The 27103-nt window shown below is 47.7% G+C and overlaps 1 protein-coding gene across 3 annotated transcripts in view; it reads right to left on the reverse strand.

Annotated features, from left to right (window-relative positions):
* The window catches only part of PDLIM1 (PDZ and LIM domain 1), an 88271-nt gene that overhangs the window by 56819 nt on the left and 4349 nt on the right, over positions 1 to 27103 (reverse strand). The window lies entirely within an intron of this gene.

A 27103-nucleotide genomic window follows, 5' to 3' on the forward strand; every position in this document is an offset into this window, starting at 1 on the left:
TAACATACCCAGGCACATCGGCGCTTCTATTGGGTTTTGCCTAGCTTATGCAGAACTGTGCCCCACTGTGAGCACTGACATGCACTCAGGCTCCTCTTCCACATTTCCATTTTTTAAACACTAGCAAAATGATTCACTGATGCACTGCAAGACCCACTTCTCTGGACTCCAGAGGAAATGGGAGCTAGATGTCCTCTAATCTGAGCAATGGTTCTGTCTCTGCACCTGCAAGGTTCTGTACCAGCCTGTGCTGTGATCCTGTCCAGGGGCACTGGAACAGAGGGGGGCCAAGGCCCACCCACTTTTCACCACGGGCATGGCCCCCTGCTCTTCTGCTTCCCCCCCAAGGCCATGCCCCCCAGTCAGGCCGGAAGCTGGAGCCCAGCCTGGGTGAGAGTGGCACGGGGAGCCCGGGCAGCTCTGGGGAGCCGCAGACCCTCCACCTGCCAAGGGTGGGAAGGCCAGAGAGCATCCCCTGGCCTGCCCACCCCCAGACCACCCACCCAGGGCAGACAGAGGGTCCGTGGCTCCCCACAGCTGCCCACGCCATTCTTACCATGGCCCCCGAGGCCCCACCCCCAGGCCAGACCAGAAGCCGGAGCCAGGTCGGGGAAAGAGCCACATGGGCAGCTGTGGAGAGCCACGGACCCTCCATCTGCCTGGGTGGGGGCTGCTCTCAGCCCCAACCCTGGGCAGGTGGAGGCCCCCACTCCCTGGCCTGGCTCCGGCTTCTGGGTTGGCTAGGGTCTTGGGGGGAAAGTGCAGAGGCAGGGCCACAGAGGGGGTGGGGCCTCCCCCCTCACTTTTAGGAAGAATCTGTCAGCCCCGATTCTGTCACAAGGCAGCCAGCATGCAGAGGCTTGGGAGACACCTGCACTATAGGCCTGTTTCAAAGCCCACTGAGGTAAACGGAAAGACTCTCATTCAGGTCAATGGGATGTGGCTGAGGTCATAGTGCTGACCTAACCAGCACATCGATGAGGGCACAGCATCTCTGGAGGGCCTCATATTTTAGGTCAGATTAGGGCTGTCGATTAATCCCAGTTACCTCATGTGATTAACTCAAAGAATTTAATTGCGATTAAAAAAATTAATTGTGATTAATCACAGTTTTAAATCGCACTGTTAATAGAATACCAATTGAAATGTATTACATATTTTGAATGTTTTTCTACATTTTCAGATATATTGTATTCTGGGTTGTAACTGAAATCAAAGTGTATATTATTTTTGATTATCATTTTTTCAGTGCAAATATTTATAATCAAAAGAAATAGTATTTTTCAATTCACCTTATCCAAATACTGTAGTGCAATCTCTTTGTCATGAAATGGCAACTTACAAATGTAGAATTTTTTTGTTACATAACTGCACTCAAAAAAACAAAACATAAAACTTCAGAACCTACAAGTCCACTCAGTCTTGCTTCTTGTTCAGCCAATCGCTAAGACAAACAAGTTTGTTTACATTTACGGGAGATAATGCTGCCCGTTTCTTATTTATGATGTCACCAGAAAGTGAGAACTGGCGTTCTCAAAGCACCGTTGTAGCCAGCGTCACAAAACATTTACATGCCAGATGCGCTAAATATTCGTATACCCCTTCATGTTTCAGTCACCATTCTAGAGGACATGCTTGCATGCTGATGACGCTCGTTAAAAAGAAATGCGTTAATTAAATTTGTGACTGAACTCCTTGGGGGAGAACTGTACGTCCCCATCTCTGTTTTACCTGCATTCTGCCATATATTTCATGTTATAGCAGCCTCAAATGATGACCCAGCACGTGTTCATTTTAAGAACACTTTCACTGCAGATTTGACAAAAGGCAAAGGAGGTACCAATGTGAGATTTCTAAGGATAGCTACAGCACTCGACCCAAGGTTTGAGAATCTGAAGTGCCTTCCAAAATCTGAGAGAGACGAGGTGTGGAGCATGCTTTCAGAAGTCTTAGAAGGGCAACAGTCCGATGCGGTAACTACAGAATCCAAACCACCAAAAAAGAAAATCAACCTTCTGCTGGTGGCATCAGACTCAGATAATGAAAATGAACATGAGTCGGTCCACACTGCTTTGGATTGTTATTGAGCAGAACCTGTCATAAGTATGGACACACATCCTCTGGAACGGTGGCTGAAGCATGAAGGGATATATGAATCTTTAGTGCATCTAGCACGTAAATATCTTGTGACACTGGCTACAACAGTGCCATGAGAATGCCTGTTCTCGTTTTCAGGTGACACTGTAAACAAAACGTGGTCAGCATTATCTCCTGCAAATGTAAACAAACTTGTTTGTCTGAGCGATTGGCTGAACAAGAAGTAGGACTGAGTGGACTTGCAGGCTCTAAAATTTTACATTGCTTTGGTTTTGAATGCAGTTGTTTTGTACATAATTCTACATTTGTAAGTTAAACTTTCACGATGAAGAGACTGCACTACAGTACTTGTATTAGGTGAATTGAAAAATACTATTTCTTTCCCTTTTATTTTTTTAACAGTGCAAATACTTGTAATAAAAAATAAATATAGAGCACTGTACACTTTGTATTCTGTGTTGTAATTGAAATGAATATATTTGAAAACGTAGAAAACATCCAAAAATATTTAAATAAATGGTATTCTATTATTGTTTAACAGTGAGATTAATCGCAATTGATTTTTTTTAAATCGCTTGACTGCCCTAGGTCAGATGCTAAACCGAGCTCATTAACACCTGTGGTAATTACAGAGCTTACAGAAGGTGCGGTAAAAGCAGTGACATTCATCATAGCATCCTAGCATAATTCCAATTCAGCTAGTTACAGTCTGTCTCCCTTAAACTCGCTTTGCTCTTTCAGCTCAACACAGTATGCTTGGCTTCTTGTCCTAAGCTGTTGCCCTGTTAAACAGCTCCTGTGCTTTTCCTCAGAGGTGAGTGCATTCAGTGCTGGGTCAAGTGATCCCTGACTAAGCTTACCAGGGATTGCAAGCCTTAATAAGGGCATGGCTACACTTGCAGATGTAGAGCGCTTTGAGTTAAACCAGCCTTCGGAGAGCACAGTAGGGAAAGAGCTGCAGTCTGTTCACACTGACAGCTGCAAGCGCACTGGTGTGGCCACATTAGCAGCTTTTGCAACATCACAAAGAGCAGTGCATTGTGGTAGCTATCCCAGCATTCAAGTGGCTGCAACGTGCTTTTCAAATGCAGGGGGTGGGGTGGAGTGTGACAGGGAGTGTGTTGTGTGTATGTGGGAGGAGAGAGAGAGAGTGAGTGTGGCTTTTTGGGGTGCTGAGTGTGTGCTCTCTTGTCAGTTCAGACCCCCCCTCCCCCACCTCTCTCTCACACACTCACACCAAGCAACATTCCACCCTAATGGCTTGCTTTGTCCCAGAGCAGATAAGCATGTCAGCTGTCAGAAACGGAGCTTTGAAAGGGCATATCCGCATTCCTACAGCCGATTCCAAAACAATGACAAGAGTGGCCACTTGACTTAAGGGGTTATGGGATGTTTCTGGAGGCCGATCAAAGCGCAGTAATGCAACACCTCCTTCACACTGATGCTGGGGTGTTTCAGCCGAGGCGCAACAAGCATTATGCTCTTCATGGAGGTGGAGTACCAGGAGCGCTCCAGTTGCAGAGTCCAGGTGCTCTAAGTGCCTTGCCAGTGTGGACGGGTTGGGAGTTAAGGCGCCCGGGGCTGCTTTAATGCGCTCTAACTCGCAAATGTAGCCATGCCCTAAGTGTGTATACAGCAGTTTGAGATTGTGGGAGGAAAGCCACTACGCAGAAGTACCGCTAGTGCAATATTCATAGAGGAAAACAGAGAAAAGTCTAAAGCTTTACATTTCAGACTGATGAACTAAATTACTCATTTTTTCCACTTTATGTTAAAAGGAGACTTTAGAAACTGAGGCTCATATTCACAAAGGTATCTGCACTTAAAGTGTTGCATGTCTACAATTACAGTGGTACAGCTGTGCCGCTGCAGCACATCTGGTGAAGACACTCTATACTGCCAGGAGAGAGCTCTCATCAGCACAATAAACCACCTTCACGTGTAGGTACTGGAACGAGGGGTGCTGCTACACCCCCTGGTTTGAAGTAGTTTCCATCATATACAGAGTTTACAGTTTTATTCAATGGCTTTCAGCACCTCCACTATACAAATAGTTCCAGCATCTATGCCTCCGCAAGCGGCAGAAGCCATGTGGGTGGGAGAAGCTCTCTCCCACCCACACGGTGGGTGCTGTGCACACCAGCATGGACATAGTGCTGTGCCCACCAGCGCTTCGGTCAGTGTAACTTATGTCACTCAGGGAACGGGGGGGGGGGAGGAAGGGTTAACACCACTGAGACACAGAAGGTGTAGTGAGCCATAGCCCTAGTCACAGGCACCGACTTTTCAAATTGCCGGGGGGTGGTTAACCTCCGGCTCTGCCCCAGCCCTGCCCCCACTCCACCCCTTCTCCAAGGCCCCACGCTTGCCCTAACTCCACCCTGCCTCTTCCTGTCCAGTTCCACTCCCGCCCCCGAGCACACAGCATCCTCACTCCTCCCCCCTCCCTCCCAGCCTCCAGCATGCCGCGGAACATCTGCAGGAGGCGGGCAGGAGGCAGGGGGGATGCACTGCTCCTTGGGGCCCGCTGGTTGGCAGGAGGGGCTGGGGGAGCTGATGGGGGGCTGCCAGTGGGTGCTCAGCAAAACCATTTTTCCCCCGGTAGAGGCTCCAGCCCCGGAGCACCCACGGAGTCTGCGCCTATGGCCCTAGTCACCTAATTCCCCTAGACTCCAATGGGAGTCAGGCACCAAATACCTTTGAGGGTCTGGGTCTCAGGCCCTGTACTGCTGTCAGATCAGAGCAGGTGGATCCCTGCGCCCACACAAAGCTTGACGGACTTTGTCGGGGGGAATGCACAGATCCAACTGCAAGGTCGGGGCCTAACTTAGAACTTGTCTTCACATACAATTCTGCAGCAGCATAACTGCGCCGGTGCAGTGGAACCGCTGTAGCACTTTAAGGAAGATGCTCCTACAGCAACTGGACAGCTGCTCCCATTAGCGTAGTTAATTCACCTCCCCAAAAAGTGGTAGCTATGGCGACCGGAGAAGCTCCCCTGCTGACATACTGGTGTGTGTGTGTGTGTGTGTGTGTGTGTGGTCGATATAACTATGTCACTCAGGGGTGTGGATTTTTCATACCCCTGAGTGATGTAGTTATACAGATACAGGTCTGTACTGTAGACCTGTCCTAAGCAACATTCACTTGCAACGTTGCAACCACCAAGCAAAGTCCTTTAATGGCCCCAGGGGAGGAGGATAATGATCAAACCAGGGCTTAATCAATTATTTAAGAAACTAGCCTAAGGAAATGAGAACACTGGACTGATCTGAAACATAAGCACAGGTTAAACCGTGCCTTGGAGCCAGGACACACCTAGCTTACGAACCTTCTGCAAGGGAACAATTATTTATTCTTTGGACTCACCCTACTTTTCAGCATGCTGGAACAGCTATGAAGTAGTTGAGCAAGCCCAGCTGAGCTGTCAGTTATAAATATACATTGTTTATAAGATTTAGAGAGCTCCTAGTATGGGCTTGCAAGGCAGAGAACTGCCCCGGTGAGAGAGAGAAACTTACACCAACGTGCATCAACCTCAGACAGCCCCTGTCCATTGTGACACAGTTATTGTTTCCCTTGGGCTGCCCCACGTATCCCATCACAGCTGCAGTAGGACACTTTTCCTGCAGATGGAGGAGTGCCAAATAATGAGATATTATTCTCTTCACACCTCTCTTCTATGACTGCATCATGCCCACAGCTTGACCTGGACACTTGACACCAATCCAAAGATCTTCAGATGTGTTAAAAGGAAGTGCTCATGTAACTGCCTCCCATTTTAAATCACTTAAATAGGCAATATATTTCCATAATAGCCTAATGCAGAACTAATGAAAGGGTCTGCCATATGCCAGATACTGAAAATATCCACCTACTAAAATGTAAACCCTATCCCAAATCAAAGCTCTCAAACACCCCTAGCTTTGGGAAATTCAGATCTGGATCTAAACTTTGCAGCTTCGATGCATCACTAAGGCCTGGTCTACACTAGGAGGTTATGTTGAATTTAGCAGCGTTAAATCAAATTAACCCTGCACCCGTCCACACAATGAAGCTATTTAGTTCGACATACAGGTCTCTTTAGTTCGATTTCTGTACTCCTCCCCGACGAGGGGAGTAGCGCTAAATTCGACATGGCCATGTCGAATTAGGGTAGGTGTGGATGGAATTTGACGCTAATAGCTCTGGGAGCTATCCCACAGTGCACCACTCTGTTGACACTCTGGACAGCAGTCCGAGCTCAGATGCTCTGACCAGCCACACAGGAAAAGCCCCGGGAAAATTTGAATTCCTTTTCCTGTCTGGCCAGTTTGAATCTAATTTCCTGTTTGGACATCGTGGCAAGATCAGCAGCACTGGCAACGATGCAGAGCTCTCCAGCAGAGGTGTCCATGCAATCTCAGAATAGAAAGAGGGCCCCTGCATGGACTGATTGGGAAGTCTTGGATCTGATCGCTGTGTGGGGCGATGAGTCTGTGCTTTTGGAGCTGCGCTCCAAAAAACAGAATGCGAAGATCTACGAGAAGATCTCTAAAGCCATGACAGAGAGAGGATACAGCCGGGATGCAACGCAGTGCCGCGTGAAAATCAAGGAGCTGAGACAAGGCTACCAGAAGACCAAAGCGGCAAACGGACGCTTTGGAGCCCAGCCCCAGACATGCCGTTTCCACGAGGCACTGCATTCCATTCTAGGTGCAGCCGCCACCACTACCCCACCACTGACCGTGGACTCTGAGGATGGGATAGTGTCGACGGCCGGTTCCTCGGAAATGTTCGCGGACAGGGAAGATGAGGAAGGAGATGAGGAGGACGAGGCAGTCGACAGCACTTACAGCGCTGATTTCCCCGACAGCCAGGATCTCTTCATCACCCTCACGGAGATCCCCTACCAACCCTCCCCAGCCATTATCCCGGACCCTGAATCAGGGGAAGGATCAGTCGGTAAGTGCTTTAAACATGTAAACATTTATTTTTAACAGAACAGGAATATTAACTATGCGAAAAGAAGGTCAATACATATGGGGATAGAACAGAAATCCTCATGGGAGATCTCCACGAAGCTCTCCTGGAGGTAATTGAAAAGCCTCTGCATGAGGTTCCTGGGGAGAGCGGCCTTATTGCGTCCTCCATGGTGGCACACTTTTCCGCGCCAGGCTATCATCAGGTAGTCTGGTATCATTGCCTCGACGAGCATGGCGGCATAGGGCCCTGGTTTTTGCTGGCTTTCACGCAGCATGCGGGCTTTATCTGTGTCACTGATCCTCATCAGGGTGATCTCACTCATGGTGGCCTGCTTTGAATTAGGGGAATGTTAGTATTGGGACTGCTTGCCTGTTCCTTTACATAACTATAACCGGTGGTTTACAGCCACGTGGTGGAGGCGGGACAGGGGCAGCATACAGGGATCTTTCCCAGGGACAGCCGCGAGGGGGTGGGACAGGGGCAGAGTTCATGCTTTCCGGATTGCCGGCAGCAGGAACTGGCCAACGCTAGGAGCATTGCTTTGACCCTGAAAGGAGGGCACTGCTATAAATTAAGTTTTAAGCAGCCAAAAGTCTACGGCTTACCATGTCTGCCTGCTACACGAATTCTGCTGTCCTGCCCCGCTTGTCTGATCTCCATTGCAAGACCCCAGGCACTGAATGCGAAGGCCGAAAATTCAAACTGGTCCTGAGTGCGCATGAGATAGGTGCTGTGCATGGTCTTGTTTACAGAGACAGACTAGACTATGTTCATTGTTCGCAAAAATGTATCTTTGTAAGGAATTCACTCCCTTTTTCCCCATCACACAGCTGCGATTGTCTCCCGACCTACCCCGGTATCCCCCTCACAGAGGCTGGCGCAGATTAGGCGGCGAAAGAAAAGGACACGGGACGAGATGTTCTCGGAACTTATGGGCTGCTCCCAAGCCGAGGCGGCCCAGCAGACCCAGTGGAGGGAGAACATGTCGCAGTACCAGCGCTCACACAGGGAACGGGAGGACAGGTGGCGGCAGGAAGACCAGCAGGCGACTCAAATGCTGCTTGGACTAATGAGGGAGCAAACGGACACGCTCCGGTGCCTTGTGGATGTTCTGCAGGACCGGAGGCAGGAGGACAAAGCCCCACTGCAGTCTATCTCTAACCGCCCTCCCCCGCCACAAAGTCCCATACCCCCCTCACCCAAAGTACCAAGAAGGAGGGGCGGCAGGGGCCGTGAAAACTGTCACTCCACCCCTGCACAGTGCTCAATTACAGGAAGGCTCTCATTCCCAAAATGTTGATAAGTCCTTTCCTTCCCGCCTCACCCAAGCCCCCGTCCCAGTTCCATCCCCTAACTGTCTAGTTGATAATAAAAAATACTTTTCTGTTAATTACTGTTTCCGTCATGTTCTTTTAGAGGAGACTGTGTTTGAAGGGGGGGAAGGGGGTTGGTAATTGGACAGGACAGTCACCTTTACCAGGGTACAGACACGGGGGCATGTTCAGCAGCAGGTCACACACACAGTGCAGTCACTAGGCACCCTGGTCAGTCTGGGAGGTGGTTTTCATGTTCTGTGTGTGGGGGGCTATGTGACTTTGTGACGGGGGAGGGCGGTTAGAGATCTTATGCAGCGGTCCTTATCCTGGATCACAGAGCCACGCAGCAGGGGATCTGTAACCATCCTCCCCCGCCACAAAGTCACATAGCCCCCACACACAGAGTCCCGAAAAGGAGGGGTGGCAGGCTCCATTGAAACAACCAGTCCGCCACTGCGGACCGCTCTAGGAGCAGGAACCTGTCATTCCTCAAGTTTAGAAGCGGTCTTTAATTCACTACACACCCTACCCACCACAGTCTGCGTCCCAGTTTCAACCCTTTACCGTGAAATCAGTAATAAAGAAAACGGTGTTAATTAACAAAGTTCCATGTATTTTATTTTTAAGCGTGCGTTGGAAGGGGGTGAACGGGGTATGTAACTGCAGAGGATAGTCAACATTAGCTAGGTAATGAAACGGGGGCAGGTTCAGCTTCTCTGTACACAAACTTAATAGTCACAGGTTACCCTGCTCCCTGAGGAACCTAGCTTTCAAAGCCTCCCGGATGCACAGCGCTTCCCGCTGGGCTCTTCTAATCGCACGGCTGTCTGGCTGGGCGTAATCAGCAGCCAGGCTATTTGACTCAACCTCCCATCCCAACATAAAGGTCTCCCCCTTGCTCTCACAGAGATTGTGCAGCACACAGCAAGCTTTAATAACAATGGGGATATTGGTTTCGCTGAGATCTGAGCGAGTCAGTAAGCTTCTCCATCTCCCCTTGGGACGTCCGAAAGCACACTCCACCACTATTCTGCACTTGCTCAGCCAGTAGTTGAAGAGTTCTTTGTCACTGTCCAGGGCGCCTGTATAGGGCTTCATGAGCCAGGGCATTAGCGGGTAGGCTGGGTCCCCGAGGATCACTATAGGCATCTCCACATCCCCAACAGTTATTTTGTGGTCCGGGAAGAAACTACCTTCCTGCAGGCGTCTAAGCAGACCAGAGTTCCTGAAAACACGCGTGTCATGAACCTTGCCCGGCCATCCGACGTTGATGTTGGCAAAACGTCCCCTATGGTCCACCAGTGCTTGCAGCACCATTGAAAAGTAGCCCTTTCGGTTAATATACTGGCTGGTCTGGTGGTCCGGTCCCAGGATAGGGATGTGAGTTCCATCTATAGCCCCACCACAGTTTGGGAATCCCATCACGGCGAAGCCATCTATGATGACCTGAACGTTTCCCAGGGTCACTACCTTTGAGAGCAGTAGCTCAACGATTGCGTTGGCTACTTGCATCACAGCAACCCTCACGGTAGATTTGCCCACGCCAAAGTGGTTCGCTACTGACCAGTAGCTGTCTGGCGTTGCAAGTTTCCAGAGGGCTATAGCCACTCGCTTCTGCACAGTCAGGGCTGCTCGCATCCGGGTGTTCTTGCGCTTCAGGGCAGGGGACAGCAACTCACACAGTTCAAGAAAAGTTCCCTTATGCATCCTAAAGTTTCGCAGCCACTGTGATTCATCCCAGACCTGCAGCACTATGCGGTCCCACCAGTCCGTGCTTGTTTCCCGGGCCCAGAATCGCCGTTCCACAGCATGAACATGACCCATTGCCACCATGATGTCCATGGCGCAGGGTCCCTTGCTTTGTGAGAGGTCTGTGCCACTCTGAGATTTCATGTCCTCACCGCGCTGCCGTAGCCTCCTCGCCCGATTTCTCAGCATCTGACTGTGAAAAAGGTGGACGATAAGGTGCGAGGAGTTGACAATCGCCATAACTGCAGCGATGATCGCAGCGGGCTCCATGCTCGCAGTGCTGTGGCGTCTGCACTGTCACTCACCAGAAAAGTGCACGAACTGATTGCCCGCCGGCGCTTTCAGGGAGGGAGGGATGGGAGTGATGGTTGAATGACGACAGTTACCCAAAACCACCCTTGACACATTTTTTTTCCCCCAGCAGGCATTGGGGGCTCGACCCAGAATTCCAATGGGCAGCGGGGACTGCGGGAACTGTGGGATAGCTGCCCACAGTGCACCGCTTCCAATGTCGACGCTTGCCCCGTTAGTGTGGACTCACAAAGTCGAATTACTGTCCTTAGTGTGGATACACACGTTCGACTTTGTAATATCGGTTCCACAAATTCGATTTAAGTAGAATCGAACTACTCTGGTAGTGTAGACATACCCTAAGGGAACTGTGCTCTGGTGGACTGAACCTTGAGAGACCGGGACCTGGTATCCCTGCCTTGGCCATCAACTTGCTCTGTGACCTCGGGCCACTTTGTGCCTTTGTTTCCCCAGCTATAGAATGGAGATACAGCCTGTTACTCCACTTGGAAAAGGCACCGAGGTCTACAGACATTTTCATTTTTTCTTATTATTCTCTGTAAATCAGATAAAATTCAAAGTGGTTATGAAAAATAATGCACTAGCACTACCAATGCAATACTGCCTTAGACTGAACTAGGCAATTTGCTCTTCCTCCCAGTACAAGCTAAAATTCCTAATAGCCCCCCAAACACTGCTTACATATAAAAGCTTTAACCTATAGAGTCTACAGGCAGCCAAAGGCATTGACACGTGAGCCTGCTGAACAAAGCCTGATGAATCACAACTCCATGGGGCTGAGATAGTGGAGGCTGCAGAAAAACTTATGTTGTGATTACTCTGCCTGCGTAGGGACGGTACGGGCTCACAGCCATTTTGAGGGTGAGGAGGCTGATGCAGACCCCAGCCCAAGACTAACACATCTCACCTAAGCAGAGGTTATAAGGGTGCCTAGTAAAGAGAAAAAAGCAAATTAGAAATAAAAGTCTTTAAAAACCCACTTCTGTCATTCTGTAAATAATGGTTTGCCCTGAAATGTAACCTTCACTAAATCCTTCACCTGGCTGCTTCCAGCCTGCATCTTCTGTGCCTCATACCAAACGTGTCAGCACAAGAGGAGGAGGCTAGCAAAGGGGAACGCCAGCCTCTCCTTCCTGAATGATTAACGAATAGAAATAAAAGTCTCCTCTTCTCCTGCTTGACTCAGCTGGCGTGATCTGTGTCTGGCTCATTTCAAACTAATGCTGCGTTTGAAATTCTCCCTGTTACAAATTAGGTCTGTAAAGCGAAAATCCTTCCAAACTAGAAAGGAACTGCATAGCATTGCAGATAGGAAGATGTACGGTTGCCTCTTTTTCATTTCTGTCCCAGGCTTATCCTCCAGGGAAGATGGGGAGAGATGTGCGCATGTGTGGGAAGCGGCATGGATGAGGGGAAGCAAACTGAAAAACACTACCTCTAAACTGTGGCAATCAGTGTCCAACCTGCAAATCCCAAGGAAAGGGACATCCAAAACTCACTGGAGGCTAACATACAGCTACCACCACTAGCCAATCAGAATTCAGACAGCAAGCTTCTGGGAGCCAGAAAGCCAATGGACTAAGGGGCTCTCCTAACTTGTGAGGGGTTGCCAAATTATGGAACAGTCCCCGTCTCCCTACTCCCAAGCAGAATGTGAGAATATAGGGCCCTGCTCTAACTGTTTTGTCATTTATTGTGCCTCACTAGCTGTGCCTCATCTTAGACCAGACACAGCTTGGGTCATTTCTGAGTAACGTGCCCTGAAAAGATACCCAGCCTCTGTGCCTTGACCACAAGGGACAGGCTGAGCATGAGACACTGACCTGGAGGGGGAGAAGAGAGCAAGCAGTCACCTTGAAAAGTGCAGGTGACATTCTTCTGGCCAGTCATGCCCTCTGAATCCCCTTCCGGCTGTGGGGGGAAGAGGACCAGGGAAAAGGGGATTTGGAGAGAGATTACGAGGATGGGAGACCCCTAAACCTCACTGCTTGAGACCCCCTCTCTAGGGTTGCCAACTTTCTAATCGCACAAAACCGAACATGCCTGCCCTGAGGCCCTCCCCCTCCTCAAGGCCACGCCCATGCCCCACCCCTTCTCTGAGGCCCTGTCCCCCTAAATCATCCCCCCTCCCTCCATCGCTTACTCTCCCCCACCCTCACTCATTTTCACCAGGCTGGGGCAGGGGTGCAGGAGGGGGGTGAGGGCTCCAGGCTGGGGGGTTTGGGGTGCGGGAGAGGGCTCCAGGCTGGGGCAAGGGTGCGGGGGGAGGTGAGGGCTCAGGTGCTGTGGGAGAGGGTGCAGGGTCCCTAAAGGCTAAAATGGTATACCTTGCACAGGAAAACAATATAGGAAAAATCCTGACTTCATTTTGATGCTTTGCTATAGACACAGTAATCCCATACCTATAGGATAGTCGAGAAAGATATACACAGAGGAGAATAATTGAATTACATCCCCCTTCTTCCTCTATCTTTCCTTTCTTTCTCTTCTCCTGAGACTCTTCCTCCACCTTCAGCAATCTACATAAACCTTACCTAAAGAGGGTTTTGACCAGAGCCTGGAGATTTTCAAAGTGAGATCTTCCTGTTCTCTAATCTGAGATCTCTTCCACTGAGCAAAGTCACCTAATACTTTTAACAGCAATTTTTTGGTAAATCCGTATTGTCCTAGCTTCCCTTTGGTCAGCAGTGCATAAAACTTGGACACCTATGGAAACTCTACAAGTATTTATAACCAGATAAATATAATTCTGTCTTGGGCCCCTGAAACCCAAGATCAGAGGAACTATTTTAAATGAGGTCCAGTTCATGTGTCTTACCTGGCCAACATGCAGAAAGGGCCAAACAAACCATAACCCATAAGGCACAGGCTTGATCCTGCACCTTCACTTGGCAAAGTGATCATTGAAATCAATTAGATTTGTGCTTAAGTAACAACTGTCACACTGGGCCCTGTGTTTTAATGGTTCGGGTGTCAGTGTGGACAGGAGAGAATCCTCTGTTAACTACTGCAGTCAAATCACAGGCCATGCAACCCTGACACACTGGCAAGAGAGACTTTAGGCCCAAGCCTGCTGAAGTCACTGGGAGTTTGTCACTGGTTTGAATGACAGCAGAATCAGTCCCTCGGTTCTTATCTCCTCTTTCAGAGTGGGAATCAGGACTGAGACCAAAGGTGACTTAATTGCTTTCATTATCGAGCTGGATATGGGAAGAGTGAGGGCTTGACTACCACATGGGAGTGTCCAGCCTGGGGTCGAGTAATTTAATTTGCATTGCACAAATAAGTTGCTTTTGACTGGAAGTTGAGCAATCCACTGCCTGCCTCCCCAATTCCCAGCCCTCTCTTTGAACAGCAGCACAAAACCCTCCTCTATTAAAAATTTGGCCCCACCATCAGTCCACTGTAGCCAAATCTCACATATGAAAGTGAGCGCTGTCAGGCTATGCCAGCACGTCTGACCTTTGCTGGCTGAAACCACCATCAGCAATTTTCGTAGAGTAGCTCTTGCCAATACCATATGACTCCCCTTATCTGTTGTCCCCAGCTACTTCCTCAATGTAGATACTTAAATATTGTTGCATCCGCCTCGTGTGAAGGACAAGTTACCCAATTAGACTGTGCCAGTGACATTTAATGAGGCTCCTACCTATAGAGAACAGAATTGCGCTTCATGGCATAAAGGGGAAGCTCATTTCTCAGAATTACTGAGAGCAGAGTGGTGCAATGGGGCTCCATCTAAAGCAAGAGACGTGGGAGGACCACCTATTCGATTCATTCTGGCCTACTTCTCCTCAGCCAGGCACCCATCTTGTCCACCTCTTGCCTGCCTCCGTCATCGCATTAGCCCCATGGCCTTGGGTGACCCCTACTCCACATGTGTGATGCTGTATAGAATATGTGGAACACTTTGTGATACCAATATTATAAAATTGCAAGGAATCTGACAAGATATGCCATGTAAGGTATCTGTGAAAATGTTATGATTTGTCAAGTATAATAATCTTGTTTGTATCATCTTTGTATTGTGAGTTATAGACATGTATGGTATATCTGTATTTCAAACTTGTGCTGTGTTTCTGGGTGACATCCCCAGACAGATAGGCATCAGCACTGCCTAGCCTGTTCAACAGCCCATCAAGGGTCATCAACTGTACAATGAACCCATTGAAAGGAACCAGGGAATACACCTTATGGGTCAGTAAGGCACGTGGTATGTCTGTGGATAGAGAACTAAGGCTTTTCCAAAATTCCATGCCGTGTTCTGGGTAGCTTGTGTTTGGGACAAAGGAAGTACAAGCCGCAGGGCAAAAGGACCATAAAAGGCAGCTGCATCATCTCCATGTTGTCTTCAATCCTGCTTCTTACCTCTGGAGGAACTTTTCTACAAATGAAGCTCTGAACAAAGGACTGAATGACCCATCCAAACTTTGGAAGTGTTCCAGAGGGACTTTCAAGCCAGCAAATTCACCAATATTGCTAAGAACATAATATATGGACTTTGAAGTCTCTGTATGTATCTGACTGCTTCACCACTTAATAACTCTCTTCTTGTTCTTTCTTTTTTCCTTATAATAAACCTTTAGTTTTAGATGCTAAAGGATTGGTTGGCAGCGTGGTATTTTGGGTAAGATCCAAACCTATACAGACCTGGTAACATGGCTGACCCTTTGGGGTTAGAAGAACATTTTGTGTATGTGAACAGAATTTTTTAAATAACTTCTCACTGTACTGGACCGAAGTACTGATTGGGATCCAGAGAACTGGAATGCAATAAAGGGGGCTGTGTGATTTCTTTTGTAGTTTCTTGATAACCAGTGTGGGGGATCAGAAACACAGTCTGTGACTGGTTGGGGACTTTAACTTCAGTGTTACTCCCAAAACTGGTGGTTATCTGCTCTCCCTTTTGCAGCCTGCCCTGACCTTGGCATTTTCAGTAAGGGCTACCCCAGGCACACTGGGTCACAACGTACATAAGCTAGCAGAAGGTAATCAAAAAATAAGATAGCAGAGGGAAAACTAACAAACAAAACAAAACAAACAAACAAGGCCTGAGAAGAGATCCAGATAAGCCAGCACCTCAATCAGGAGGAGAGGAATATCTAGTTATATTGTTGCTGATCAGCCAGGTGTATGGCTACATAGGCTAAAGTGGGTTCATACCTATTAGACATATGCCAGTGTTAAGTTTAATTCTTTGCCACCCACCCACATTTATGTTTTGCCATATTCAGCATTTGAAATATTACGTTATGCAGACGTGCTGTCTCCTAGTTCAAAGCCTGTAGATGGTCAACAGAGATCAGAGGCTAAGAGAAAATTGAGGCAAGCAGATTTTCCTCTTCTCTGTGTGTGTGTGTGTGGGGGGGGGGGGGGGAGGAGAGAATAGGGAGACCCAAACAGGCATGCTCCCTTCATATTGTTCCATAAGATTTGGTTTCTCATCAGCTACTGCAACAAGCTATTTATACCTTTACAGTCACCCACTACAGCAGAAGAGAGAATCAGTCTACTAGTGGCCCAACCATACACTGGTGCTAGTAGAAAGCAGTAATAGCTGGCATTCTAGTGCTCTCAAGAGAAGTCTGTTTAACTGCAGGAGCAGGCAGCCTCCCTGAAGTCAGCACTCTGTTGCACAACCACCCCTGGCAATACCCGGAACATTAGCATGTTTTTATTTGCTTTTGAGTTGTATTTACTTAAATGGCTGGGCAAGGGGACAAGAGGTTTGGTTTTTCACATAACCCTTGAAGAGCACTGACACAAACGGGGAAAGGTGGCCATCTGACATGACAAACTCTGACCTGGCCCAGTTCCTTCCCTAGGAATACAATAGTCTCAGGAGGCTGGAAACATGAATGAAGTACCAGCCCTCAGGGTGAGAAATACAGCATCTTCATCTTACAAGGAGAGCAAATTCTGCCCCAGCCTTTATGATAACAGTTAATGCCCAGGTGGAAGTCACCTGGGTACTGGCTCATTTTCAGCAGACTATTGGAAACGCTGAACCAAGAAGGGTTTCTGTCAGCTGGGATTTTTGGTAGGCACAAATCCCTGCCTACCCTGCCTTCACTGCTCCTTGCCACTAACCACCCCTTACCCTGAAGCCTGTGCCAGCGTCTGATTTGTCCATAACACCAGGAAAAACAGGGGAGGCGGGTCAAGCTGGGAATTTGCTGAAACTGACACAGAGTTGGCACCTGTGCAAGCTGCATCAGGACCAGCAGGCCATGAGTCACACTCTAGGAGAACTATCCTGGCCCATACCAGGAAAAAATAGGATCTACCATTCACCACTGGAGCAGCTCCACGTAGGGAAGCAATGGGGGAAGCTGCAGGACAGACAGTGCTTTGGCATTTTTATTCTAAGCAGGATCTACTGATGCTGCAGTAACGGACACCCGGAGCCCCACTACGCTATTGCCTCCATCATCGCTAAAATACAAGTGGAGCTGCACCAGTGGCCACCAGGAGTGAATTACAGGGCCTGTTTTTGCCAGTGTAGTTACAGAAGTCTGATGCATTTAATTAGGAGAAAGGCAAGAGAATGGCAGTGGCCCCTGGCATGCAGGATTGGCCAAGGAAGGAGCTGAGGAGGCAGAATGCTCCTCTTCAGCATTCTATGGGCCAGATTGCATTGGCTGCCTTGACAAATAAAGTACTGAAAAAGTGAAGAATGACATGGTGACTTAAAGAAAGGGATCCCTGCGTACGGTCGTCCTTCATGCCCATTTCACTAGCCAACAGCAAGAAATTATCAGCCTGGGCACATTTGCTACATAGCCAGTGGCCGAGAGGTTATTCTGCTCCAAGCTCGTCTTGTAAAGTGATCCACATTTTGAAACAAAGTTAAATGTTTCTTGCCAGCCCTCAAAACACTACAGAGTGAGCGGTGATCAGGGCTGGCTCCAGGGTTTTTGCCGCCCCAAGCAGCAAAAAAAAAAAAAAAAAGCCGCGATCACGATCTGCAGCTCTACCGCCACCACTTCAGTCTTCGGCGGCAATTCGGCAGCTCGTCCTTTGCTCCAAGAGGGAGTGAGGGACCCGCCGCTGAATTGCCACCGAACAGCCGGACATTGGCCGCCCCAAGCACCTGTTTGCTGGGCTGGTGCCTGGAGCTGTCCCTGGCGGTGCTGCCCAACAATGGACTCTTTCTTGTCTGCCAACTACCATCCATCTTATTTTATTTAAATAATTAAACAAACTACCATCTAAAACAAACTGAGAAGCCCTCCATTTATGCTGCACAAACCTATCCAAACAGTGACCGACATTAGTTAGCATTTGATACAGCACCTTCCATCCCTAAGCACTTTGCAAACTAAGCACATAAGGCACCAGTGATAAAGTCACCAAGTGAGGTGTAAGGTACCAGCAAGCCAGTCCATGGTGCATTGCTCAACAGCTAGAAGAGAGGGGAAATGCAGCAGATGCCTACTCTACTGAAGGGTCAGGCATTCTCCAGTGTCTACACAAATCTTTGTTTTAAAAGGTCTTTTCCCAGATTTGAACGGATAGGTCTCATTCAAATTATTCAAATATTGGGTTTTGCCATTTAGCCTCCCCCACCCCCCACTTCTAAAGGACATCAAAAGCCCATGGGAGACAGGCCAGATGTTACCAAAAGAGATGAAGTTGGTCTCAAGGGAATGTGTGGAGCCAGAACTGGGCACCAAGGGGTTTATTCCCAGTTCCTCCCATCGAGTGGCTCTGGAACCTTGGGCAAATCATTTTACATATGAGGAAACAGATCCAAAAAGGTGAACTGGGGATACCACCTTCCTGCCTCCTAGCAGAGTTGGGTTATTAGTGGAAGGCATCCTATACCTGCAAAGCATTTTGTTCACGTTTTAGAAGATAAAAGGAATGCAAGTTACCACTTCTCGGAGGCAGCGCTAGCTTGCTTAACCAGCATGTTAACAGCGGCTCATCAGGATCTCCTAGGCTTCAGCACCATTACTGCAGAGAGAAACTTGTGCTTCCTACATCTCAAGTGGCTCTCAGGGACAAAAAGGGTTTTCTTCCATATCAAACATACACATCTCCCTTCACTAATCACTCTCTCTTCTAGTGCACATTTATCATGCCAATTGCGAGTGAAAACCCTGAAGGTGTCCCCCAAATGTGTCCCCTGCCATATGGCAGGGTAACAAAGCAGTGCAGGGGCTTGGTGCACACACAGTATTTCTCCCCCACCCCTTGTGTCTCTGTGGCTACTGGTGGTGTTCAGCTTTCAACAGCAATGTGAGGGGAAGGGGAGAGATTTCTTGCCCTCATTTTGGAATGTAACAATTCACCATTCCTTCTCCCACCGTCCTAGAGCATATGAGATGCTACCAAGTGGAAAAGGATGTCCCTATAAATACACTGGGTGATTAACCAGAGGAAGTTCTTCCAACAGCTCCAAAGCAGAACCCCTTGCCTACCCCAGCAACGATGACTGATCTCATGCAATGCAACATCACAAGAAGAGACTACGTCTTGAGCAGTTTTAGCCTATGGACCAGCCACCCCTCCCACAGACGGCTGTAGTTTCCAGTTATACGAAATTAGAGACAGAACTAAACTCACTTTAATGTGAGGAGTACTGTTACAACCCCTTGATTTGCATCAGTGGTATTTATTTCATCCTCAAGTGCAGGATGCTCTCAGACACAAATGTGAGAAGTAGGGGCACACCTCTCTCCACAGGAACAATGGCCACCTGAGAAGCCCAACCCACACCACAACCCCAGCAGCTGGGAAGAGGGAGGGCCCTGGGATTCCTAGCATAGCGCTGCAGTGTCCCTGTATCCTGCACAGAGGTTTCTTAAGGGGTACTGGCTAATAGGAGTCTGATCAGCTGGAAGCCACTTTGGTTGCTGGAGAGGAGGAGGAGATCTTTCCTTCACTGCTTCTTGCATCCTGGCCACTGCATATGGGGAGGCAGCACCACATAGGTCCACCTTTAGTAGATTGCCTTGCAAGTATAACAAAAGCTTAGATTCTGCAGAAATTGCTGGCCTCTGCCCTACCACTCTCACAGAAAAGTTTCCCACTCCTCAGTGGCAGGGAGCCAAGAAGAACATCCAAGGCCTCACACATGTATTTCTTAGACAAGCAATCCCTCTGAAGTCACACTTGGGTATGGGTTACAGGCCCATGCCCCATTACTCGTCTATCCAAGCTTGTACTAAGATACCTGAGACATATTATCGCTATTGAACAGCCCACCCCAGAACCAGCTCCTCCCCCAGCCTCACCCCACCCCAAGGAAGTTCAGTGCTGGCTTTCATCAGTACAGACTCCAGCTAGCATTAAAGCCTCGAGGAGTTAACCTAACAACTTTGGGATGATTAGAAGTCCTGACTTCATTTAAACGATGTGACAGTTGTGCTATTCCTAACCTGAGTCAGCTGCCCAGTGATTAACTGTTTTAATTACTCACCACCTGAATAGCTCTTTCTGCCTGTGCAGACTACTATAAAGCCACAAGATTTGTTGCACCCCATTCTATGGGAGTAACGTACATAAAACAAAAATGACACTAGGACTGGCTGAGAAGAGGGCCAGAATCCTGGTGGTGCAAGGGTGGCATAAAGCTACATTGGTCCTTTCCCTACCACTTCTTCCCCAGCCAGTTCCTCCTGAGGATCCACCTCAGAATTGGGGCCCAGGAGTCTGTCAGAGACACTGAGCAGTCAGAGCTAGGCAGCACCGTGGAGGATCTACAGTTCTCAGTGTAGCTGGAACAATCCACCTCTCCCCACATTACACACACACAGCCTGAAAACCCACAGTCAGCCCAACCCAAAATCCTATTACACTAGCCACACCCACTGTTTCCTTTGGCAGCAGGTGAAGCATTCCAGCTAGTCTCTGGGTGTAAAAACCCTCCCCATACCTAACCTAGACCTCTACTTAAATTTCATACCATGGCTACAGGTTCGTCTTCCTGCACATGGAAAAGGTCCCAGCCCAGATTTTGGTGGGACCCCAACAGGTATTTGTATATTGTGATCAGGTCTCCTCACAGGGTGCAGGGTGAATGTAGCACTAACCCCAGCAGGTTTGTTTCCATGCTTATTTGAGCTGAGCAGTTCAGCACACAAAAAGGATCTTTTTTCCCCCAAATATGTCTTGTAACTAGCTTTTACTCGCCCCCATTGAGCTGCTCTTCTCTTCCTGTATCCAGCTGTTTACTAGGGTTCAGGGGCTAGCTTCAGACTGTTATAAGCAGGTGCAACTGCTCCGAAGTCAAGTGATAATTTACACCAAGGATAATTTTACACTGTTTACATGGATTTTAATGAGACTATTTGTTCCACTGAGTTGGGTAAACAAGATCTGGTCCCAGGTCTGACTTTGAACAATAAAATCCAAGTTGTAACCCCTAAATCAACTTTCAACTAAATCAACAGTTTACAGAAAAGACCTGGATGAACCACTTAGTGGGCTTGGAGGACTGTGTTTAAACTTTATACAGGTATCTGATTACAAAAAACTCGGGCCTTATTTTGCTTTAAATCCTAGTCTCTCTCTCTCTCTCTCTCTCTTTTTAAACGTCATTAATAGACTGTGTCAGACTGAATTCATTGGGGCAAATTCAGGCCATTGTAACTGACACTGTATATTATGCGCATTGTTAATCTCATAGATCTTAATATACACATATAACCAGGCTGACACGTGGCTTCTTTTTCATTAGGGAAAAGATGATGGCACACCAACATGTATTACTATACATTCAACTGCTTTGGGCATTTCACAGACAGCTCCTAAGTTATATGCAGATACATAGCGCAAAGAAGAGATTAATTTTTTTTATTTTATTTTTTTGCTATGACTCATTGTAGAGCCAAATCCCCCTCTGCCTCTTATTTTGTGTCAGTCAATCGCTTTTAAGATCAGCACAACAACTGGCAGGGAACACAAAAAAAAGAGAGATTCAAAATGGGCTTGTGGAGCAATTCCACACAGATCTGTTATTGGCATGATGAGCAGCTCTGTCAGGTCGATCTGCATAAAATGGTAACAGAACAAAGGAAATAGATGTCTACCCCTCCCACCTTAGGAGCTATTGAATGTGGGCTGTTACACACATGCACTTTACAGATAAAGTGGGTCTAAGGGTAGGTCCATACTTACCCGCCAGGTCGACGCGGAGAGTTCGACTTCTCGGAGTTCGAACTATCGCGTCTAATCTAGACACGATAGTTCGAACTCCGGACGCACTCCCGTCGACTCCGGAACTCCACCACCGTGAACGGCGGTGGCGGAGTCGACGGGGGAGCCGCGGACTTCGATCCCGCGGCGTCAGGACGGGTAAGTCAGTCGAACTAAGGTAGTTCGACTTCAGCTACGCTATTCATGTAGCTGAAGTCGCGTACCTTAGTTCGACCCCCCCCCCCCCAGTGTAGACCAGGCCTAACTGTACTTCTCCTTCATTCAACAGTTGCTTAATTCCCTTTCCCAGATCCACTAATCTCATAGGAGTTTAAACTAGGAATAAACCAGCCACAGGACAGCCAACAAAGCCATAAACCTGTAGCATGTCAGTCAGCAGCATGGAGAGGATTTGTGATAAGATCCATCACAACAATCCACAGCACATCATCATTAGAAGAGTAAAGTTATGGGGCCAAGTCCTGTTTGCTGTACTCACGTGAGTAAATCAAGCAGAATTTGATCTGTTGTATATTACACGTCTATACAAAATAGTTTATTTGTAATAAGAACTTGAAAAAATTACCCTATTCCCCTCAAGCCCTACAACCTTAAGTTCTTTTCAAAACAAATCCAAACTCAGCAGTGTCTGCTAAGCATCCCCTTTCAAAGGACAGTTACATTCACATGACAGTGTCAAAGAGAGTGCTTCAGAAATCCTCTCGTTCTGCTCCAACATCATAACAATGGTACAGCTGATTTAGAATCATAGAAGATTAGGGTTAGAAGAGACCTCAGGAGGTCATCCAGTCCAACCCCCTGCTCAAAGCAGGACCAACCCCAACTCAGTCAGCCCAGACAGGGCTTTATCAAGCCAGGCCTTAAAAACCTCTAAGGATGGAGATTCCACCACCTCCATACGGAACCCATTCCATTGCTTCACCACCCTCCTAGTGAAATAGTGTTTCCTAATATCCAACCTAAACCTCCCACACTGCAACTTGAGACCTTGTTCTGTCATCTGCCACCACTGAGAACAGCTGAGCTCCATCCTCTTTGAAACCCCCCTTCAGGTAGTTGAAGACTGCTATCAAATCCCCCCTCACTCTTCTCTTCTGCAGACTAAATAAGCCCAGTTCCCTCAGTCTCTCCTCGTAAGTTATGAGCCTCATACCCCTTATCAATTTCATTGCCCTCCGCTAGACTCTCTCCAATTTGTTCACAACCTTTCTGTGGTGGGGGGGCCCAAAACTGGACGAATTACTCCAGATGTGGCCTCAACAGTGCTAAATAGAGGGGAATAATCACTTCCCTCGATCTGCTGGCAATGCTCCTACTAATGCATCCCACTATGCCGTTAGCCGTCTTGACAACAAGGGCACACTGTTGACGCATATCTACCTTCTTGTCCACTGTAATCCCCAGGTCTTTTTCTGTAGAACTGCTGTTTAGCCAGTTGGTCCCCAGCCTGTAGCAGTGCATGGGATTCTTCCATCCTAAGTGCAGGACTTGTTGAACCTCACTGGATTTCTTTTGGCCCAATCATCCAATTTGTCTAGTTCACTCTGGACCCTATTCCTACCCTCTAGCGTATCTACCTCTCCCCCCAGCTTAGTGTCATCTGCAAACTTGCTGAGATTGCAATCCATCCCATCATCCAGATCATTAATGAAGCTCTGGAACAAAACCAGCTCCAAGAGAGACCCCGGGACACTCCGCTTGATACTGGCAGCCAACTAGACATCGAGCCGTTGATCACCACCCGTTGAGCCCGACAATCTAGCCAGCTTTCTATCCACCTTATAGTCCATTCATCCAGCCCATACTTTTTTAACTTGCTGGCAAGAATACTTGGGAGACTGTATTGAAAGCTTTGCTAAAGTCAAGGTATAGCACATCCACCGCTTTCTCCATATCCACAGAGCCTGTTATCTCATCATAGAAGGCAATCAGGTTGGTCAGGCATGACTTGCCCTTAGTGAAGCCATGTTGACTGTTCCTGATCACCTTCTTCTTCTCCAAGTGCTTGAAAATGGATTCCTTTAGGACCTGCTCCATGATTTTTCCAGGGACTGAGGTGAGGCTGACTGGTCTGTAGTTCCCCCAATTCTTCTTCTTCCCTTTTTATAAAGATGGGCACTATATTTGCCTTTTTCCAATCGTCCGGTTCGCCACAAGTTTTCAAAGACAATGGCCAATTGCTCTGCAATCACATCAGCCAACTCCCTCAGCACCCTTGGATGCATTGCATCCGGCCCCATGGACTTGTGAATGTCCAGCTTTTCTAAATAGTCCTTAACCTGCTCTTTTACCACTGAGGACTGTTCACCTCCTCCCCATACTGTGCTGCCTAGTACAGCAGTCTGGGAGCTGACCTTGTCTGTGAAGACTGAGGTAAAAAAAGCATTGAGTACTTCAGCTTTTTCCACATCATAGGTCACTAGCCTGCCTCCCCCATTCAGTAAGGGTCCTACACTTTCCCTGACTACCTTCTTGTTGCTAACATACCTGTAGAAACTCTTCTTGTTACTGTTCACATCCCTTGCTAGCTGCAACTCCAAATGCACTTTGGGCTTCCTGATTATACCCCTACATGCTCAAGCAATATTTTTATACTCCTCCCTAGTCATCTGTCCAAGTTTCCACTTCTTGTAAGCTTCCTTTTTGAGTTTAAGCTCACCGAAGATTTCTCTGTTAAGCCAAGCTGGTCATCTGCCATATTTGCTATTCTTTCTGCACATCGGGATGGCTTGTTTCTGTGCCCTCAATAAGGCTTCTTTAAAATGCACCCAGCTCTCCTGGAGTCCTTTCCCCCTCCCAGGTGATCCTGACTATCAGTTCCCTGAGGGAGTCAAAGTCTGCTTTTCTGAAGTCTAGGGTCTGTATCCTCCTGCTCTCCTTTCTTCCTTTTGTCAAGATCCTGAACTCAACCATCTCATGGTCACTCCTGCCCAGTTTGCTACCCACTTCTACTTCCCCTACCAAGTCTTTCCTTTTTGTGAGCAGCAAGTCAAGAGGAGCACGGCCCCTAGTTGGTTCCTCCAGCACTTGCACCAGGAAGTTGTCCTCAACACTCTCCAAAAACTTCCTGGATTGTCTGTGCACTGCTGTATTGCTCTCCCAGCAGATGTCAGGGTGATTGAATTCCCCCATGAGAACCAGGGCCTCTGATCTGGAAACTTCTGTTAGTTGTCAGAAGAAAGCCTCGTCTACCTCATCCTTCTGATCTGGTAGTCTATAGCAGACGCCTACCACATCATCACCCTTATTGCTCTTCTCTCTAAACTTAACCCAAAGACTCTCAACAGGCTTTTCTCCAGTTTCATACTGGAGCTCTGAGCAATCATACTGCTCTCTTACATACAGTGCAACTTCTCCAAGTTTAATGAAACTTGGCAGCAGGACAGGTTTGGGCTCAGATGACAAATATTACAACTTTGAGCCTGAAGCAGTTTCAAACATAAGTAAAATTTGGGGGGTAGAGGTGTTAAAAAGAGATTAGAGGAGCAGTGGAAATACCATAGGCTGTCCTTTGTCTCTCAGCTAAAATAAAATAAGTAATCAAAGCCATTGTGCTAGGATCAGTGAAACCTGCCGTTTCCCCAACATCCAGAAAAGAATGTTCTAGTGGGTCAGACACTGAATTCAAGAGCCCTGGACTCAGTTCCCAGCTCAGCCACTGACTTCTTTGGACAAGTCACTTACTATACCATGTGCCTCTGCTTCCCAACTGCAAACCAGGGTTAACCCTGACCTACCTCACAGGCATGTTGTTATGAGGATAAATGCAACTACTGACGCATTCCAACACTAGGTACTTAGAGAGAATGGCAAGATAAGAGGAAGTTAGAGCCTTTAGGTCTGATCCTATAAGCATTCCACCTGGGTAATGCTCATGGAAGGCAATGGGAGTGCTACGCCCAGAGGGCTTAGCTCATAAAGATGACCACAAAGGGGGGAAATGGAGTTACACTAACAGAAAATCATCATGACTCAGACCCCCCTAATGTCTGATATACTTACACTCAAAGAACAAAGGCCAGAGCCTACTTACACCGGGGTGGGGGGGAGGGGAAGGAAATATCAGTGGAAGATTTTCTATGGAATTTAAGGGGAGAAAGCATGAGCCTTAAAGCCTTCATGTGCCTAAGTATAAACAAAAGAGAGAAAGCTTTATGACTTGAGGTCTTGGGGATGAATTTAAAACAGCAGAGATATGTGAGAAAACTGAACAGACGGCTTCCAATGACCAGCATTTGTTTGACCAAAAGAAAAAAATAAAACCCAATAGAGGGTTATTTTTCAGTCTGCCCAGTGCTAGAAATCAGTCTTGCACACACGAGTCTGCATTTATTAGTGCCACTGTTAACCCACCCAGCTACAATACATTCATCAGCACTGACAAATGAGACTGATGAAGAGGGGTAAAAATCTAAAGTGGCAACTTAAACTTTTTACTTTCGATTGTTGTAAGAAATACCTAAGATTACTGTAAAATGGGGTAATGGTGCTTGCCTCCTTTGTAAAGCACTTTGAGCTGTACCAATGAAAAGGTCTAAGTAGGAGCTAGGTATTCATTAGTAGCGCAAATGAAATAAACTAGAGAGAAAAAAAATTCTGTACTTTATCTTTGTGCATTTGACAGCACCTGGTTTCAGTTTCATCATTTCCTCTGGTCAGCCAGTTTTATTTGTGAGTCTTTCAGACAGCATTAAGGGGGACAAAAACATTAAAAAAAATAGGAAAAATGGGATTATAAAACCTCCCCAAAAAGAGCAGGGGAGCTCAGGGGCAGTTAGCATAAATCAGAAGTTACAGTTCACGCGCATCACAAGTCGCATTATCAGTTCACATTCTGGAATGTTATTCATCCAGGGCTTCTGCTAATTTTTAAACAATATGAATACACAGTACAGGAGATAAAGATTTTGGCGGCAGCAGGAGCCCAAGCAGTTCCACTGCAGTGCTGGCATGGTACTGGAGGCTCAGTGGCTCCTATGACGCATCTTATTTGCTCAGCTAGGGTTGGAAGTTTGAGCTACTGGTCTTCAGATTGGCAGGCAGCACAAAGTCATCAACACACTGCCAAGGCACTGTTCTGGGCAGTGACTGTGGGAAAGTTTTAAAGATTGTGTGTAAAATAAACCCACACTCTTGCGCACACACACACACACACACGCGCACGCACACACACACACTATTTAGATTGTGAGCTCTTTGGGGCAGAGACCATCTCATCATTGACCAAGCTTGTGAGGCCCTCTAGTTAACTTGATGGTATTTCTCCTCCTGTCTCCCAGGCTGAATGCTGCCGCTGACCATACTTCCAGGGTATGTTGGAAACATCAGAAGGCAGAATACTACAGATTTGGGAGACAATGGAAAGCCAAAAAGGGGGGACATCCAGAGCTGTGGGACAGATGCTCAGCCAGCACAGGGAGTCAGGGAGAGGCACGAGGAGGTTTCATTCCTTTCTCCTTCCTAGTGTGCTGTGGCATCAATGCCTGCATTGTGGTGGG

Source organism: Mauremys mutica, chromosome 7, assembly GCF_020497125.1.
Source record: "Mauremys mutica isolate MM-2020 ecotype Southern chromosome 7, ASM2049712v1, whole genome shotgun sequence".
NCBI lineage: Eukaryota > Metazoa > Chordata > Testudines > Geoemydidae > Mauremys > Mauremys mutica.